The following is a 19,980-nucleotide window of genomic DNA, read 5'->3' as shown; positions in this document are numbered from 1 at the left end:
ACCGTGGACATTGTTCATTGGTGAGCGGGAAAAGAAAGGGGTGGGGCTTAACGGAGGTAAGCAAGCGGTGAAGAGGCGTGGCAAGCAGAGTAAAGGCTGGAGTTTGGAGGCGGGGCTAAGAAGGAGGTAGTACTGTATAGAGCAGAAGAAACAGGTATCACTATTGTGAGCATGAATGAATACTGATACTGGAGGAGGGGGAGTTAACGAGGAGGATTCTGATAGTGGGTAGCTAATCTAAAGCGAGAGGTGCTAGTCCTCAAGCATTCTTACCTCCTCAGGAATGACTAGAACCAACAGCCTGGAGGGTTTTGTTCTGTTTTGGTTTTACTTCCATTTATTTTCCCTACACCAGGGAACTTTTTTCAAGCCAAGGGCCAATTAATTTCCCCTCAAGGCAACTTTCTGGGCACTACATTCCAGCTACCACAGTCATGATCATCCTAAAGTGCAGGACATGGAATAATGGGCTCAACTCGCAGAAAGCCAGATTTCAACTGAACATCAGGAAAAACTTCCTAACTATTAGAGCAGTAGGAAAATGGAACCAATTTACTAGGGAGGTGGAGGGCTCTCCAACACTGGAGGCACTCAGGTGGCAGCTGGACAGCCACCTGTTGAGAATGCTTTAATTTGGATTCCTGCATTGAGCAGGGGGCTGGATTCGATGGCCTTATAAGCCCCTTCCAATTCTATGATTCTGATATTTCTGCCTTGTAGCCCAACCCTATGTGCATTTATTCAAAAGCAGACCTCATTTCTGGGGGACCTAACCAAAAAGTCATTGTACAATGGGAATGCAACATGTATGCCCTATTACAATGGAGCTATAGCTCTTTGCTAAAATTGTGCCAGCTTAATTCAGCCACAGCAAGAATGAAGCATAAGCAATCCAATAGCATCGGTCATGAACCACCCTGTTCAGATCTTTTAAGTTGTCTGGTTTTCTTTATGGAATCAACCCATCTCTTGTTTGGTCTTCCTCTTTTTCTACTCCCTTCTGTTTTTCCCAGCATTACTGTCTTTTCTAGTGAATCGTGTCTTCTCATTATGTGTCCAAAGTATGATAACCTCAGTTTTGTCATTTTAGCTTCTAGTGATAGTTCTGGTTTAATTTGTTCTAACACCCAATTGTTTGTCTTTTTTGCAGTCCATGGTATGCACAAAGCTCTCCTCCAACACCACATTTAGAATGAGTTGATTTTTCTCTTACCTGCTTTTTTCGCTGTCCAACTTTCACATCCATACATAGAGATCTGAATGATCCTTTTATTGTATATGTTTTTATGTTCACCGCCTAGAGAGCTGTTTGCTAGTCGGGTGGTATATAAGTTTAACAAATAACAAATAAATAAGGCTACAGTCCTATATCTCCAGATACCTGGGAGTAAGGCCCATTGAGTCCAATGGGACTTCTGAGCAGACAGGTATGGAGGACAGGGCTATCAATGGCTACTAGCCATGATGGCTGGGCTCTGCCACCCTAGTCAGAGGCAGCATGTTTCTGAAAACCAGTTGCCAGAAGCCTCAGGAGGGGAGAGTGTTCTTGCACTCGGGTCCTGCTTGCGGGCTTCCCCCAGGCACCTGGTTGGCCACTGTGAGAACAGGATGCTAGACTAGATGGGCCACTGGCCTGATCCAGCAGGCTCTTCTTATGTTCTTATGTTCTTATACGATCACAATGTGAGTGATTCTAGTTCCATCCTCAAAGTGGTAAACTAAATCTCACTATCCTAGCTTTTAGTCTTTCTTATTTTTCATCAAATTTTTCTCTTGCCCTTCCTTCCAAAGGAACCCAGGGCAGCAACTTACTTTTACAATGCCACTGTAAACAGTTAAACCAGATCAACAGTGTCAGTTTTTTCCTTCTTAAGCATCTCTGTTCAGAATTCTTTGTGGATGAAATTTTGACATGGGGTTTCTGGAGATAAAATCTGTGCATCGCAGAATGCACTATTTTTGTAACTTTCTTGGGGCAACTGCCCAAACAATATTTGCTTATAACAAAACTCCTTTAGTCTACTGAAGGCAGAAAGCTCAGAAAAATTCCTTCCTGGCAGCTAGTGAAACTGGAAGTATTATTAAAGCAGTTCTGTTTCTGATTTCAGGAGCGCTCCCTGTGTTAACAATGCAGCACCCAGTCTTGTGCATGATCACTAAGAAGTGTGCTTTGCTGAATTCAATGTGATTGCTTCTCTCAGTCTCAAGTAAGCATGTACGGCTGAAAGCCTGTGCAAATCTATCTGGGAGTAAGCTCAAAGTGATCGACATGTGAATTAACATGCATGGGATTGGGCTGTTAGAGAGGCAGAAGAATTCCAGGGAGCCTCTCCTGTGCCTGAAAAAGTTATGTCATTGTCAAGTGTGTGCGTCTAGAGCCAATATGGTTCCGTGGGTAGAGAGCTGGAACTGGATTCAAGGTATGGAGAAGTTGCAATTCTGCGTTCAGGTAATGCTAGACTATGGACTTAATGGTTGGGGTATTTTGGGGGGTTGATGGTTTCTTGTGCAAGTCTCTTGGATTTAATGGCTTTACGTGTGTGGGGGGGGAAGCTTTAGATGGTCATGTGTATTACTTCACTTCCTTCAGTGTGTGGTAAGCCAGCCCTGCTGCAGTTGGGGTCCTTCTGCTCATTCTGCTGAGTAGGGCCATGGGCTTCTACCCCAAAGGCCTTAAGAGCACCACTGCCAAACCACACTCTCTCTGCACTACTGCCTGAGTGGGCATTTGAAGTGTCGCCTTCTCAGTCTCATGGCTCTTTCTCACAGGTGCTTCTGATCATATCTGATAAGATATTTCCAACCTGATTCTATGCAGCAGAAGGTTGTACTGAAACCCATTCAAATCTGTTTTGTGAAGCCTTTGAGGGGGTAGGATAGGACTGGTTTTTGTCAGCTTTCAGCTTTCAGTTTTCAGAGCTTTAATGGGTTTTTCCTGACACGTTTTCAGTGTCTGCAGTAACATGTAATTGGCAGACCAATCCTATGCAGCGTTAGGTGTTCCTGAACGCATTGATTTTTTTCATTGATTATTTAAATAGGCTTAGGCACACTTTAGCCTATGGCCATACTACCCTGAACACGCTCGATCTCATCTGATCTCGGTAGCTAAGCAGGGTGAGGCCTGGTTAGTACTTGGATGGGAGACTGCCTAGGAATACCGGGTGCCGTAGGCTTAGAAGAAGGCAATGGTAAACCACCTCTGAATACCTCTTACCATGAAAACCCTATGAATATATCCGAAAAAGATTCATAGGGTCTCCAGAAGTCGTAATCGACTTAAGGCTACCCTATGAAGAGGGTTTTTATGATAAGCGGTATTCAGAGATGGTTTAGCATTGCCTTCCTGAGGCTGAGAGGCAGTGACTGGCCCAAGATCAACCAGTGAGCTTCATGGCTGTGTGGGGATTCCAACCCTGGTCTCCAAGGTCGTAGTCCAACACTCTAACCACTACGCCACACTGGCTCCCTGAGAGTCACTAGGAGACCCCTTTCCCCCTCCCAGAATTACAATTTCCAGAGTGGTTTAATGATCAATCTCTCTTCTTAGGGAACTCAGGGAATTGTAGCCCTGAGAGGGGAATAGGGGTCTCCTAACAGCTCTTAGCAGCCTTCACAAACTACAGTTCCCAGGACGCTGGGGGGGGGAACTGTTTAAAGTGGCATGATACTGCTTTACATTTTTCTGTAGATGGGGCCATGGTTTTTGGTTAACTAACTAACTAGACTGAAAATATTTCTGTGGGTTGGATCCAGGCTTAACTCTTGCTAGTAGAAGGGGTGAGTAAGAAGCAAGGTTTGTTGCCTTTCTGCTCCCACAGGAGCAGTGGAGGCTGGTAGCTCCGATATCAGTGGAGCGGTGAATCAGCTCTGGGTTTTCGTCCGAACTTTCTAGGAGCTGGAAGCACCTTGAACAGCTCCTTGGAAGTTCAGACTAAAACGTGGAGCAGATTCACTGCCCCACTGACAAAGGAGCCCCCCCCCCCCGCCCAGGTACCCCCCAGCACCACCTCTCACGTTCAAGATGTTTTCATTGCTTGTTGTTTGTCACCCTGGGCTCCTTTCGGGGTGGGGAAGAGCAGGATTTAATTTGAATAAATCAATAAAATAATTATTCCGGAAGGCTGGAAGAGATTGTGCTGCAGGGAAGACTCCCTCCTGCCAGCAGAATCCCTCCACTGGGGCACTTACAGATGGGTATTGTGGGGTTATTGAGTCCCCTCATGCAGCAGGGTTGTTTTTTTGGTGGTTGTTTCATTTTTCGCAGTGTCCAAAAGAGGAAAAGAACACGGAAAAAGAAGAAAAATAAGCAAATTCAAATACTTTGCCCATTGGGACCTTGCTGTCTCCCTTCTCCCTCTGCTGGTGCCAGGTTGGGGGGGGGTGACTGCTAATGGAAGCAATCCTGGAAGAGGAGGCGCTAAGTGGTAGTTGATCCTTGCCAGGCCACTGATGGCAGCCTTGTTGACTAGCTTGGTGGGCCTTGGCTCCTCGGAGAGGATGGTTGGCAGATCGTATTTTCCAGACCCCCTAGTGGCCGCTTACAGACTGCATCTTGCTCTTCTGCCGGGAGACAAGACTCAACCCTATCCACGTCTGAGTCCTGGTTGCCTCTCAGGATCAGGGCAATGCCGCTTCTCGGGTTATTGCTTTTAAGATCCATTCCTTTAGACTGCTGTTTGCTCTCACGAAAGAAAGGCAGAGCAGATGACATAGGCAAGTTTGCTACTTGCTGGGGAGTCACAGCCGGTGGTGGTTCTTGCCTTAAAGCCCTGCTTATGGGCTTCTCTGAGGCAGGTAGTTGGCCACTGTGGACACCAGGAAGCTGGACTGCCATAGGCAAGTCGTGTAGCCTGCTTTCCAGAGTGAACTGGCTCAATCCAATGCTCCCAAGCTGGCTTGCAAATGAGAATGCAACTTGCAGCCTGATTGTGCAATGCTTTTTTAGTGTGCAAAATGTATGCACAAAAATACATGTTTTACATAAAATTGCATGCAAAATAAGTATTTTACTGGTAAATGCATGGAAAAAGCTTTGGCTGTTGGCCCAGTTATGACCCTATCTGGACAGGGATAGCTTGACTTCTGCTGTCTATACTCTGGTAACCTCTAGGCTAGATTACTGCAATACATTATACATGGGGCTGCCTTTGAAGACAGTTTGGAAACTGTAGCTGGTGCAGAGTTCAGCAGCCAGATTGTTCACCGGGGCAAGACAGTTTGAGCACATAACACTAATTTTGCACTGGCTACCAATTAGTTTCCAGGCTCAATTCAAAGTACTGGTTTTGACCTATAAAGCCTTATATGGCTTAGGACCCCAATACCTCAAGGACCGCCTCTCCCCACATGAACCAACCCAGACCCTGTGTTTCGCATCTGAGGCCCTTCTTTGTGTGCCCCCTCTGAGGGAGGTATGGAGGGTGGTGACACAAGAACAGCCTTCTCAGTGGTGCCCCCCCTCGCTTATGGAGTGCTCTCCCCAGAGAGGCATGCCTGGCATCATCACTATCTATCTTTAGGCCCCAGGCAAAAACATTCCTCTTGTCCCAGGCATTTGTCTCTTAATTTTTGGAAGGTTTTTGGAGGGCCTCCTTTAGGGGGTGGGTTGTTCCACCGTCTTATCTGTGTATTGTTTGTTTAACTTTTTAGTTGTATTAGTTTTATATTGATTTTAATCTTTTTATTGTATGTCGCTTTGGTTCATTTTTATGAAGAAAAGTGACTAGATAGACAGATAGACAGATAGATAGATAGTGTGTATTTTACATACATTACATACATTATTTTGAGTAAACAGTATGCCAAATGTGTACAATGAGAAAGAATGGATGGAATGGGATGCAGTGGGAAGCCGGGGGATGGAACAGACTTATGATTGAAGGTCAGCAAGACTGAATTAGGACAAAATTAGGTGCTCAGCCCATCTTTACCTCGGCCTGATCCAGCAGGGCTCTTCTTCTTGAATGATCAAATAAGGATTTTTTTTCCACTGCAGTTTCCTCGTTTTTTTGTGGATGCTGCAAGGATCAGACTCTTAAACAAGTGTTGGAAAATGCACAAATTAAGTCACATCCACACCATATATTTAAGGCACATTTCAGACATGTAGCTTCCCCCCCAAAATCCTGGGAACTGTAGTTTGTTAAGGGTGCCAGAAATTGTCACTCTGTGCAGGGTAAAATATAAATTCCAGGATTCTTGGGGGAAGCCATGTACTTTGAATGTGCTTTAAATATATAATGTAAATATGTGCTTGATTTTTATAATTGGCAACAAAAATTTTTTTTGCATAAATAAGCAAATGAGGCCACCCAAATTTGTGGGACTAAGATGTGACCGCCCTAATCTGATTGTGAGAAGAGGATCTGTCCTGGACCCCTGTGCCAGAATAAGGGAGTTGTTATGCAGTCACTGCTAAACCCTGAAGAAATAACAGCGCTTTGATGTTTAATGACTGAAACAGGCCTGTAGCTGGGACATGGGCTTGGGGCTTAGTGTGCTCTTTTTTATTTGGTATTTACAGTATATGTTTCCGTCGGGCTCAATTTCTGTCACGATGTTTTATCTTGTTTTTACAGCTCATCCTGATTTACCCATCCATCATTTAAATATCCATTTCTGGTCTTTGCAATACTAAACACACATTGGATGGTCATCATTTTGCTATTCATGAACATCCCCTGAGAAATTTTGGTGTAAGATGGACATCAAATACGGTGTTACCGTATGTCCTTATTTTCTGCCTTATATCGGTATTGCCATTTCTTACAAACCTTTGGAGTGCTTTCTTTAATTCGTACCTGGCTTTTGATACTCGGCATTAATCCTACTACTAAAAGCTCTCCAAATTACCACTTTCCTTCACCACCGAGTCTCCCTCCATTTCCCTTCATATTAGTAGGCTGAGGGCACAGCTAGTGTCTTATTTTGATTTGTGTACAATGCTCAGTTGATGATAGGTATTCTAGAAATATTATCACTGACAGCAGCACCAACAATGTAAAACAGAGCTTTTATCACCACCTTTCTCTTTGGCACCCTAGTAGAATAAGAGTTGGGCAAGTAGAATCTGCAACGAAATGGTGCAGTGTATCCTCAAGCACTAGCAATCCTCAGCCACCAGCAGGAGTACTCAAGGTTCACTGTTCCGACCATTCTGAATTACTATAAGCTGTAAGGGGCTCAAATAGGCCAATCTGCTCTCTCCTCCTCTGCCTTGGTTTTCCTTTTTTCCCTACTTTCAAAATGCTTTATTTACAGAATAGACAGTGAACAAGAAAAGTCTGAAATAAAATAAATGAAGCAATAGCCTGTGAATGTACACATATGAATAGGCCTTTCCTGTAGTTGACACAATAAATGTTACCCCAGGCCAATATGGAAGATTAAGTCTCTGTCTTATTTACCTCCATTCAGATCAGAACTGCCCAGGCCCAGGCGTGAAATACCCCTGCCCCCTCCTGGCAAGTTCCAGAGCAATAGCTTCACAAGAACAGTCAGCCGGACACATTTTTGCAGTTCTGAGAGTGGATGGCTTTGTTCCAAATGATGAAATGATTCAATAAAGCAATGCCAAATTATATAAAAATCTGCCTGGCTGTTCCTTGATACCTGCAGGTGATGAGTCAGTCGTTCTGCCACTGCTGTATTCCAGACATTACGATACCGTAGGTCCAGGACCAAAGCCTCCAGCACCTTCCGCTTTTGCGCAGTGACTGACAGCAATCAGAAATAATAACAAATCTTTGTATTGGTGGTTTTCCATTTTGCAGTTCAAACTGACACCCCACATTCCATGGTTCCTGGTGTCCACTGAGCACAAGAAATCTGTCAGTCACCCGATGTCACTATGATGTCAGGTGACCCATTTGTGCACTGCACTGAGCGTGGTGGGTTGCAAGCCCCGATGACCAGGTAATTGTTGGGGCTTGCAAAGCACTATGCACAGGGCTTTGCAGGTGCCGACAATCAGCTGATCTCTTGTGCCAGTAGCCCCCCTTTGGCCTGTTGTGTCTTTATCTGCCCCACACCTGACATAATGTATGACTTCAGGTGTAGAGTACGCAGTCATGGCTTGGCAAAAATAACCTGGTGGGCTAGTTAGGCCTGTGGGCCAGAGGTTGCACATTCCTCATGTACATGTTTAAGCTTTGTGTGCCTGCTGAAGCTATTCATTTCTCTCCGTCTGCCCAAGTGAAATGCACAGTTGATTGATCAATATTTCAGCTGCCTAATGATGCCTATCTGTTTTTAAGACCCGCAATAATCAGTTGTGCTCTGATCAGTGTAGCACTTCTGTTTCTGGATATTTAATGTGGGAAATTAATGAGGCATCATTAAGGAACCAGGAGGTTGATGGAGTTTCAACACATGACAGCTGGAGAGCTACGTAGCCTGCTGTGTAGCTGCAGAAGTTGCTAATAAGAGAAATGATATTCCAAATTAAATGTGGATATTCAGCTACATTTCCAAGTCGTCGTCTTCCTTGACAGGCCCTGGCAGAGCCACTTCAGCCCCTTGCCTAGCATGCCCCGAGATGGAACCATCATGTTGTTGTTGTTATGTGCCTTCAAGTCGATTACAACTTATGGCAACCGTATGAATCAGCGGCCTCCAATAGCATCTGTTATAAACCACCCTGTTCAGAGCTTGTAAGTTCAGGTGTGTGGCTTCCTTCATGGAATCAATCCATCTCTTGTTTGGCTTTCTCTTTGGAACCATCATGAGCAACCCTGAATAAAGGAGACCAAGCCACTGAGCTCTTCTCCTTAGGGGAAAACGATTGACATGGATGACAGCTGTGTGATAGGACATTGCCTGTTGCTTATGCCCAATGGCTTTCCCCAAGAACCTCCAGAGACCTTGTGCTTTCTACATCCAGCCTCACCATCACCCTCCTCCAGCTCTGCCTCTGCTGTGTGCCACCTCTCCTCTGCTTCCCTCCATGATTCACCTTTGCCTCATTGTCATGACTTTGCTCCCCTGATTTGACAAGACGTCATCCAGGCCGGTCAGTGGAGACCGTTGGCTCTGATGTCAGCAGGGCAGTGAATCCGCTCTGGGTTTTAGTCCAAACTTTCAAGGAGCTGTCCAAGATGCTGAAAGATTTCAGAACATTGGACAGCTCCTGGAAAGTTCAGCCTAAAATCCAGAGCAGATTCACTGCCCCACTGACATCAGAGCCAGGTATGCTGGGGCCCTTGGGCTCCAGCCCCAGGCCCTGGCACACGTATGCATGCCCACCTACCTCTCCCTGGAGAGCCCCTCCTTAGAGAGGGTGGGTGGGTGGGTAGCTCTCCATTCCACAATCTGTGGTGCAGATTATGGAAGGGAGTGCTACCCACGGCCCCTTGGGACCCAGGGGCCATTGGCCAGGGCACTACCTGGCCGCCCTCTGGTGCCGGCCCTGGCCACCAGTCTCCAATGATGGTGGTCATTCCAAACGGGGTGTTGAAGAGCTGAGCTGTGAGGGCATTCCCAGCCCTATCTGGAAATGCTGGGGATTGAACCTGGGACCTTCTGCATACAAAGCAGACACTCTGCCACTGAGCTATGGGCCTTTCCCCAAAACATCAGTGAGCAAGAGGTGGGGAAGAGGACATGGCCTTAGTTTTGCCTTTTGCACTCCATCCTAAGGCCTGCACAGCTCTTGCCGCATCATGCCTGGGGTGTGGGCAAGCATTCTGAAGTACACCAGGAACCAGGAGCCAGACTAACAAGTCAGGGTTGCAGAACAAAGCAGGAGTCCAGATCAAAAAGCAGGTCTGGACCAAATCACAATCAAGGATGCAGGAACACGCTACGTTGTTGGATTCCAACTCCCATAATCTCTGACCATTTGCCGTGCTGGCTGGAGCTGATGAAAGTGGCAGTCCAAAATATCTGGCATAGGCAAAGATGAACCAATGAACATTTCAACAGCAGATCTGGAACGGGCTGCTTTCCTGCAGGTTCTGCTCTGGAAAGAGCTCTACTGCTGCAGTGACATCACTGCCACCTTGGTACACTGGAGGCCTCTGAGTATGGCTGGCAGGGCCTGGCACAGTGTCAGATTTTGCAGTCTTCTACAGCTATGCTGGGGGTGCAGGCTGTGCCAGCCCAAGACAGTTTGCTGGCAGAGGAGAAGGAGAAAGTGGTGCCTCCTCCAGTCCTTGTACAAAGCCAGTGGGACTGGCCGCTGAATCTTACTTCACCATCAGCAACAGGGCATAATTCTCCATTGCACCCAAGGCCAGGGGCGGCAAGGCAGGGCACAGGGCTCTTACAGCAGGGTCCACTCCCTGCTCATCACAATCTGTGGCCTGTGGCAGCTGCCACCTCTGCTTCATGGTAAGGCGAGCCCTGGGTGCAAAATTCTGGTTTCTGCCTTGTCGTCTGTGGCAGCTGGTGACTCCGCATGAGCAGGGCAGTGGAATCTGCTCTAAACTTTAGTCTGAATTAACATTCAGAACTGTCCAAGGTTCTGAAGACCCAGATTCCACTGCCCCACTGACATGAAGCCACCAGCTACCAATGCTTGTAGCTCCCACTGTTTGCAGGGAGCCTAGAAAGCAAGTTTGAAAAGATATGGCTTCTTGTAGTTCTGCCAGATGCCCTCTGGAAATGACTTGATAAGATATCGTCATTTGCATACAAAGAAGGATAACACTCATTCCTCAGGGCAGCAATGGTATATAAATGCAATGAGCAACTCGCACAATGTGGGACAAAATGTCCTCCAATTACGGGCGAATTGCCTTCTTTGGGAGCTACTCTGCATTTTTAACTTGGGAGAAAGTGGCAGTAACTGAGAACAGAAATTATGTTTTTCCATTGACCTCGAATACTAATATGGCCGTGCCAGGCTTACGAGTCATTTTACAGAGTTCCAAGCCCAACTCTACTTAATTTGTTAAGTGCATCTTTATAAGTCTAACAATATTGAAATCAATGAATACGAAATAGGCAGTCCAGGAGTTCTAATGTTAGGAAATGTGGTGAAAGCTTCCACAAAATTACATTAAGAGGACATATTTATGACTACTCAGTTCAATTTATTCTCACTAGTGAGTTATTACTAAAATCATTTATTTTCCCTCTCACTAAGTATAGCAGAAGTATGCTGAAGGAAGTTAAAGAAACCAGGTCATTCTCCATGCTTTGGTTGTCTGGTCCTTTTAGAACTGCTCATCTGAGATGGCAGACACAAGGCTGCATTTGGATATACCAATAAACCATAGTTTAGTGATACGAGAATGAACATATCCTCCCTGATTTCATCGACTTGGAGCCTTCCAAGACTGTGTTCTCCAGCAGCAGGAACTATGAGAAGAAGTCAAACCCACTTTTGGGCCTTGGACCCTTCATCCCATCCACTAAAACCTGGGGAATTACCACAGTCCTCAAATGCTAAGAAGTTGACTTTGGACTTCTTCAACAAGAAGGAAGGCCTAGGGAGAGCTCCCCAACAAGGTCACCACTGCTCCAATCTTTACCCCCAAGAAGGAGCTGAATGAGATGTGATCCCTATAAAAAAGCCTGATGCAGCACTTGAGGAGGATAGAGCTTCCAGAAGGACTTTTCTGGTCAAAATACAAAACCTTGGCAAGTTGCTCCAGGGTGAGGTAACTTGTTTCCTGATGTAGTTGCAGGGTTGCTAGCCATGGTCCTGAACTCAAATCAATATTCGCTGTCACTGCCTAGGGTTCTGGAACTGCCCTGTTCTAGATGAGCTCCAGCTCTTGCCTGAGCATTTCCCCCTCCCCTCTCCTCCTCCATTATCACTGTGAGGAGGAGACTTATGTTTTCATCTCAGTTTTAGATTAACTACAGTTTAGCATGTTATCCAAATGCTAAACCATAGCTCACCTATGGCTAGTGGAGAAAAATGTCAGCTTCATGAACTATAGTTTGAAACCAACTTCTTTCATCAAGCCATAGTTAAGATTAATTACAGTCTGTCTGTTTTGAACAACACTGCATGCTGTGGTTATTGAAAAACAGAAATGAAACTTTCCAGACTCCTCCTCATGGCTGGGGGCGGGCGGGCTAGGCTAATTCTTATAATGCTATAGTTTAGCATCATGTCTGAACTACCTCATGATCACCAACACCAACAAGCAAGAGGTTATAATGCTGTTTCTAGTGTAATTGGCTTGAGAGCTGTAACATCCATGGAAATAGTATCCCCAGATTTGATAGGGCTGATTTTTTTCAGCACCATTATATTTCCCCTACACGTTTTCCCCCCTGTCTACAAGATGTGGTAATGAGTGATCAATGTAGATGGCTTTAAAGGCAGATTTGACAGGTTCATGGGGGATAAGGCTGTCAATGAGCTATGCCAATCTTCTCCAACGAAGTGCCCTCCAGATGTTATTGGCCTTCAGTTTCCCTCAGCCCCAGCCAACACAGCCAACAGCCAGGAATGATGGGAGAGTTGTCATCCAACAACATCTGGACAGCACCATGTTGTGGAAGGTTGACATATGTTTCATACTGTTTTGTTACGTTGATTTTTCATGCTTTTAATTTTATTTCATTGTCGTCATCTTATTTGTATACCACTTTTTGGGCAAGGCCCCCAAAGCAGTGAACAGGATAATACAGAAGAAAATATAACAAAATTACAAGTACAAATTCAGAATACAATATATCAAGAAAAAAATCAAGAAAAGCCGAGCACACCACAAATCACACTTTTTTACATTCATGAGCTGCACTTGTGCTCGCACCACAAAGACAGCAGCAATCTACAAACAAGAACCCACACAATAAGCTTCTCCCTGGAAGTAGCTACAGCTGTGGCAAAGTTCTTACCATTGCTCTCCAGAGCCGGGATACCTGGTTCAAATGTCTGGCTACTCAACAGGCTGCAGTTCTCCAGGTATAGGACCAGAAGTGGGTGCAGTAAAGAAGGGCTATGGAGGCTAAAGTTGGTGTTCCCCTCCCATCTTGCAGTAGTCCTTTTACTACTATCTGCAATAATTTCATGATTATGTAAACTACCTTCTGAGGGGTTCCTATCAAATAATATGGACTGCCTTCATGTCGATCCCAACTTATGTCTACCCTATGAATAGGGATCTCATGGTAAGTGATATTCAGAGGGGGTTTACCATTGTCTCCCTCTGAGGCTAGTCCTCCCCAGCTGGCTAGGGCCTACTCAGCTTGCCACAGCTACACAAGCCAGCCCCTTCCTTGTCCACACATGCCAGCTGGGGGGCAACTGGGCTCCTTGGGACTATGCAGCTTGCCCACGGCTGTACAGGTGGCAGGGCACATAACCCCTGAGCCACTCCCTGTGGGGATGATCTTTAGCTGGCCTTTGACACCCAGGAGACACAAGCGGGGATTTAAACTCACTGACTCTGGACTCCCAGCCAGGCTCTCCTCCCTACTGTGCTATTCAATATCAAATAATAATAAGTAGTCTTCTTCATGATGGCTGTATTATATTTCTGGGATCAGAGGCAACCAAAGTGAGAGAGTTCTGTTACCCTCAGGTCCTGCTTGTGGCTCCCAGTAGGCCTCTGGCTGGACACTAGGAAACATGATGCTGGACTAGGTAGATCTTTGTTCTAATCTAGCAGAACCCTTCTCAATTTCAGTCCTAGAGTATCACATTTTGAATTTTGCAAATTTTCACAGAAGTGAAAAAATCAGAGTTGCACTTCTGAGATGCAGACTTTAGTCAATTTTCAAAGCCCAACAGGCTAGAACAGGTATAGCAGTGACTATTAACCAAAAATATACATGCATATTCTTCCAGTGACTTTCCCTCCTCTCCCCTTCCTCTCCTGTTTCTGCTGTGCTGATTTTTAGATTGTAAACTTCACTGGGCAGGGACCTTTCCTCTTGCATTTGCAAAGTTTCAGTGATGATGAAGACAGTAGCTGTATACACACCACACATGTAAAGTGCATTCAAAGCATATCACCCTAAAATAACCCTGGGAACTCTAGTTTACCCCTCACAGAGCTACAGTTCCAAGTGCCCTTAACAAATGACAGTTCCCAGGATTCTTTGGGAGTGCTTTAAATGAGTTTAAAAATGTATTGTGTGTACACACAGCCAGTAGCTCGGTGATAGAGCGTCTGCCTTGCGTGCAGATCTCAGGTATCTCCAGGTAGGGCTGGAATGTCCCCAGACTGAAGTCCCATGGAGAGCTGCTGCCAGTCAGTGTAGACAGTGCTGAGCAAGATGGACCAATGGTCAGTCTCCTGTCAGCTTCACTGCAACCTTCATATGGTATGTGCCAGAAGCAGCTTAACTGGGATTCAAAGTGTGAGGCATTTGCAACAAATTTTACTTCTTCTGTTTCCTCCTGTTCCTCTCACCCCTTTCCCTTTCCTCGTAGAGCTTAGACAGATAACCTTTTAATAGTAATCCAAAATCCAAATAGAGAGAAATCCACTCCGAGCATGTCCCAATATTTGTGGAAGGTTTTAAATAAAGTAGCTTTTAAAGTGCCCATTATTGCTCTGGCATCGAAGTGTGTGCTCTGGACGCTCAGAGGGAAGTAATATTAACAGAATGAAAAGGTCAGAAAATGATAGGAAATTCCTTTTTAAACTAAATATGTCTGGCATACCAAATTACCGAGAGACATAGTGTACGTTTTTTGAGAAACTCTGGCATCATTTGGGCCCCTTGACAGTCTCAGCTGCACATGAGTAAATGCTCTTTTTAAAAAAATCTAATGGTACAGAGATCTCTATGGAACAGGATTTAGATTAATTAACACCTTACTCCGCAAGTAGTCTTATTAGCTCTCCTGTCAATATGAGCAAGGCGAGTAGGCTCTGTGCCTTTTACAACACAAAAAAAGTTGGGAAAGTACATCACAAGGTAGCAGACAAAAAAAAAAGCCTTTAAATACCTAATGGGAATTTCCTTTTCTTTTTAAACCACTCCTTGATTTCTGCCCTCAAATATCCCTTTCTTTTGCTTTCTCACTTAAAGCTGCCTCGTCCACTGCGTGCCTCACCTCCTGTAGGAAGAACCATTCAACAATACATTGCCAGTGCATAGAAATGCCCGAAATCATATTTACTGAGAATGTAAAAGAAAAGTCCTGTTGGATCAGACCAAAAAGTCCATCTACGCAAGCATCCAGTTTCTACCACTGGCCAGCTGCATGTCTCTGGAAAGCCACAAGTGTTTCCTAATTGTTTGTCCCCTGCAGCACGAACAGGCTCCCTTGCCTACCCAAAGATCATGACTTACTCAGTTTCATGGCAGATTATAAGGATTTGAACCCAAATCTCCCCTGTTCAAGCCCAACAGCTGTGTTATTAGACCCCAGTTCCCACCAGTCCCAGCTGGTATAGCCAATGGTCAGAGATTATGGGAGCTGTAGTCCAGCAACATCTGGAGGGTCACAAGTACCCTGTCTTAGAGTATCAGCTTAAGAATGCAAAAGCAAGCAGCTTCAAGGTGAATACAAAGCTACTTGTAGCTTGCTTTGATCAAAGTGAGCAGCTCTGTGCTCACCTCAAGCATCGGAGCCTCTGCTACCTCCTTTTCCATGCTGCTAGCCCCCAAAACTTCTTTGGGCTAAGGGAAAGGAAAACATAAGAAGATCCCTTCTAGGTCAGGCTGAACATAAGAACATAGAAAGTGCTCTGCTAGATCAGGCCAGTGGCCCATCTAGTCAAGCATCCTGTTCTCACAGTGGCCAACCAGATGCCTATGGGAAGCCCGCAAGCAGGTCCTGAGTGCAAGAGCATTCTCCCTTCCTGTGGTTTCCAACAACTGGTATTTGGAAGCATATTTGGAGGCTGTTGTTGTTGTTGTTGTTGTTATTGTTTATTTATACCCCGCCTTTTGCCCAAAAGGCCCTCAAGGCGGCTTACAAGAAAAATGCAAATATAGAAATACATCAATAAAACAATACAATTTACAAAAATTAAATAAAAAATAACATTATTAAAAAACAGCGATTACAAAACTTCCTATGAAAATACAGTGTGGTGCAGGCACCTGGAGTGGCAGAAACATCTCAGGTTGCCCCCAACAAAGCTGTGAGTTGGTTCTCCCTCTTGCCTTCTATGCTTGCAAGTCCGACACCTTCAGTTGAACTTCTGAACAGCTTCTCTGATGGCAAAATACGAGTAAGCTTTCCCCACCACCAGCCGGTCCTGCAGAAGCAGGGTGAGTCATGGCAACAATGCTATGTTGTCTGTCCAGTGAGCTCCATGGCCAAGCATAGCTTTGAATACTGATGTTCCAAATCTGAGTCCAACCTCTAATCAGAGGAGTGATGAAATTAGGGTCAGCTGTTGGCATTCCATGAGAGTGGTCCTCCATCCTTCCTGCAGATGCAAAAAAAAAAAGATGCACATGCCCTGCATGTGAACTTCCCACAGACATCTGGTTGGCATCTCTGAGAACAGGACGCTGGACTGGATGGGCCTTTGGTCTGATCCAGCTTCAAGGCTCTTCCTTACATTCTGAAGTGACACCACAGTGAGTTCACTCTCTGTTTCTGTCACACCTTCTCAGGTATGAAGGGTCAAACCTGAACTGGACATTCCAGTGGGGAAATTGGGCACAAGAAATACAGCCCTCTGCATCTCACCCACACAATTCAAACAATCCTGTTCATAATCTTGCCCTTGTTCTATGTGAGCACACCATCCCTAAAAGGCAAGTCATTCTTGTACCCATTTTCCAGTTGGCGAACTAATGGAATATAATGAAAAGGTAAAGGTAGAGGTGTCCCCGCACTTGTAGTGCAAGTCATTTCTGACTCTTAGGGTGACATCTTGCGACGTTTACTAGGCAGACCATATATATGGGGTGGGATTGCCAGTTCCTTCCCTGGCCTTTCTTTACCCCCCAGCATATGCCGGGTACTTATTTTACCGACCACAGATGGATGGAAGGCTGAGTGGACCTCGGCCCCTTTTACTGGAGATTCAACTTCCTCCTTCCGTTGGAATCGAACTCTGGCCGTGAGCAGAGCTTCGGCTGCGTTACCACCGCTTAGCTCTCTGCACCACGGAGGGTCTAATAAATAAAAATAAAAATATATATTTGTCATGGGCTCCTTTGAGAGGAAGGTCAGGGTATAAATTCAATAGATAATCAATCAATCAATCAATAGTAGCCTGACCTTTTATTATCTATCCCATATGTTTGCAGACTCTACAGAGTAGAGATTTAATCCCAGCCTTTCCAGTGTGGTGTAGTGGTTAGAGTGTTGTACTATGACCTGGGAGACCAGGGTTCGAATCCCCACACAGCCATGAACTCACTGGGTGACTTTGGGCCAGTCACTGCCTCTCAGCCTCAGAGGAAAGCAATGGTAAATCACCTCTGAATACCGCTTACTATGAAAACCCTATTCATAGGGTCGTCATAAATCGGAATTGACTTGAAGGCAGCCCATTTCCATTTTCCATTTTCCACTCCCAATCCTCTGTAGCCTCTAAAGTATGTTGGATTTTTAGAATGTCTCCTGGTAAGCCCAATATGTTGGCATTGCAATCATTTTGCAAGTGATTAACAGTGCAATCCTATGTAAGTGTCTACTTGAAGATAATCCCCACTGAGTCCATTGGGACTTATTCCCAGGTGAATGTGCACAGAATTGCAATCTCAGTTTCCTCTTGTGCTAAACAACAGTGCATTCATAGAGGCCCTTTTGCTTTGTCTCATGCCCCAGTTCCATTCATTTCTGTCTTCTTCCCTGCAAATCATAATGCCGCCGTTTCTCATACATTTGGAGCTCTGTTATCTGTGAGTTGTATGTGAGTCCCTGTTGTAAAGTAAGAGCAGCATGAGATATTGTTCTTACCTGATTTCCATGAATCAGGTAACATTCTTGGGCCAATGGCATAATAAGTGGCCCATAAATTTTTTAAAGAGTGGCTCAGAGATTGTTTCTCAAACATATGCTTGGAGCTGAAATCAAGTGTCACAGGTGCTCAGAGATTAAAAGGACAAGGGCCATTCATACTGGCTCTCTGAATTGGTTGGATCAAGGGTCTGACAGCTTCCTAGGCAACCACCTTTGTTTTGTAGCACATAGAAAAAGTAATCAGACAGCAAGAGTTTATCCATCCAGGTCAACTGATTCTAGAATTGCATTGCAAATGAGAGCTTGATCCCAGAAGGATTTCCATCCCTCTGCCCTTCGGTGCTTGAAACTAGACCTGGTGTCTACCCAGAAGCATTCATGCCTTTATCTGGAGGGAATGTTTACACAGGTTATTCTCATCAATGTTAGATGGAGAGTTATCCGTTCTCTACCCATGTCAAACAAATCTCCCGAGTCCTAATTAAAAGGTGCTGCTTTCAGGTGCTGAATCACACTCCAAAGAATTGCAGAGTGTGTCATGGATTTTGTGGAGAGAGCAAAGAAACGTAGCAGAGAGCAAATTTGGGGTGTTGGGACTGATCTCTTTGGTCAAAAGCCCCACAAATACAAGCATAGCTTGTGATCATCACCATACAATTTACATATAAATGAGCATATGCTAAATAAATTGTGTGCTGTCCATAGCTCAGTGGCAGAGCATCTGTCCTGCATGCACAGATGGAGGTTACCATATTGCAAAGTGTAGCTTTTCACACACACATCACCCCCAGTTAACTAGGAGCATAGAAAGCTGTCCTGTACCAAGTCAGACCATTAGTCCGTCTGGCTCAGTACTGTCTACGCTGCCTGGTGTCAGACTAGGGACATTCCCAGGCCTACCTGAAGAGGCCATTGGGAACTGAACCTCAGACCAAAGCAGATACTCTTATCACTGAGCTACAGTCCTTACCCAAAGAAGCTACACTTTAATTGGAAGCTGAGCAGCATGTTCAACTAGTCCAGCTGCATGGAGAGGGCTGTACTTCTGGTGACAAGGGGGGGAGGGAACTTCAGTTCATCACTCATATGCTGTGACACCCTTAGTGGTTATAAAAGCCCACTGAAAGCAAAGGAGCATTTTTTAACTGTTGGACGACACTGGATTCTGTCTGTGCAGCTCATTTGTATTCCTTTTCTATCCAGGTGAAGTTTGAAAAGATGAACAGCCATGTTTTGAACTTCAGAGAGGCACTGAGCAGAACATGTAGTGAAGCCAAATTATTCTGCCTTTTAATTAGAGGTGGGCATGTAGGTTCAAACTAAGAAAAGAACAGTCTTCTCTGGCATATTTCAACAAACCAAAGTTTGTTGGGACTCCAGCTCCCACTAGCCTCAGCCAATATGATCAGTGGTTAGGGATGGTGCCAGCTGGTGTTCAGTGATATCTGAAGGGCACGACAGTGGCTTTCCCTGCTATAACAGGAACTTTCCACCCAAAACATGCAGATAATGCTCACTTATCAAATGCCTTAAAAAGCAGAGGTGAATTGAGGGTCTACAGCAGTGGCTCTTAACCTTCTTTGGGTCATGGACTGCTGTGAGAATCTGATGAAAGCTACCGACCCCCATAAATAAAATGAATAAATAAATACAATTTTATTGCATTGGAATTTTGATATTTTTTATTGATTTTTTATTGTTTTTGCACCTGGTTCACAGACCGTCTGAATGATTGGTCCATTTCAGATGTAATGCTAAACCATCATTTCTACGTGGAGGAGCTCTGTGCTTGTGCACTCCCCCTTCACCTCTTTTCCTCTGACGAGGCCAGGGATAGATCAGAAACATTCAGTTCCATTTGTAAACTAACTGGAGTTTGTCATTATGTCTGAACTGGAGGAACTCTGTTAGTCTGAGCTATGGATAATTAACAAGATAGGATCATAACTTGTGTTTTGACCCTACTGTGATTCAGCAAAATTTTTATTAAAACTAACAAGGGTCCCTCGTAGTTTGTACATAACAAAGATGGTGGATAGTTTAAAACAGGAAGTGAACACTTTAGTTTTCTCTGTGTGGCCACACCAGAGGAGAACAAGGGGATAAGGTGAGCCCAATGTTTGCTGCTACTTGTTCCCAAATCATGGTTTAGTGTAGAGGTGTGCACCAACCATTCAGATGCTGATTCTGCA

The 19,980-nt window shown here is 45.0% G+C and overlaps 1 long non-coding RNA gene and 1 other non-coding gene across 2 annotated transcripts; both read left to right on the top strand.

Annotated features, from left to right (window-relative positions):
• Positions 1-72: 72 nt before the first annotated feature.
• LOC133375639 (uncharacterized) lies at positions 73-7,591 on the top strand. The gene is made up of 3 exons (XR_009760272.1): positions 73-154; positions 2,109-2,420; positions 7,420-7,591. It is a non-coding gene; the product is annotated as an uncharacterized LOC133375639 (long non-coding RNA).
• Positions 3,058-3,176, top strand: LOC133375736 (5S ribosomal RNA). Its single transcript, XR_009760313.1, has one exon. It is a non-coding gene; the product is annotated as a 5S ribosomal RNA (ribosomal RNA).
• Positions 7,592-19,980: the final 12,389 nt, after the last annotated feature.

This window comes from Rhineura floridana, chromosome 1 (assembly GCF_030035675.1).
Source record: "Rhineura floridana isolate rRhiFlo1 chromosome 1, rRhiFlo1.hap2, whole genome shotgun sequence".
Classification (NCBI taxonomy): domain Eukaryota; kingdom Metazoa; phylum Chordata; class Lepidosauria; order Squamata; family Rhineuridae; genus Rhineura; species Rhineura floridana.
This window is presented reverse-complemented; position numbering and strand designations above follow the sequence as displayed.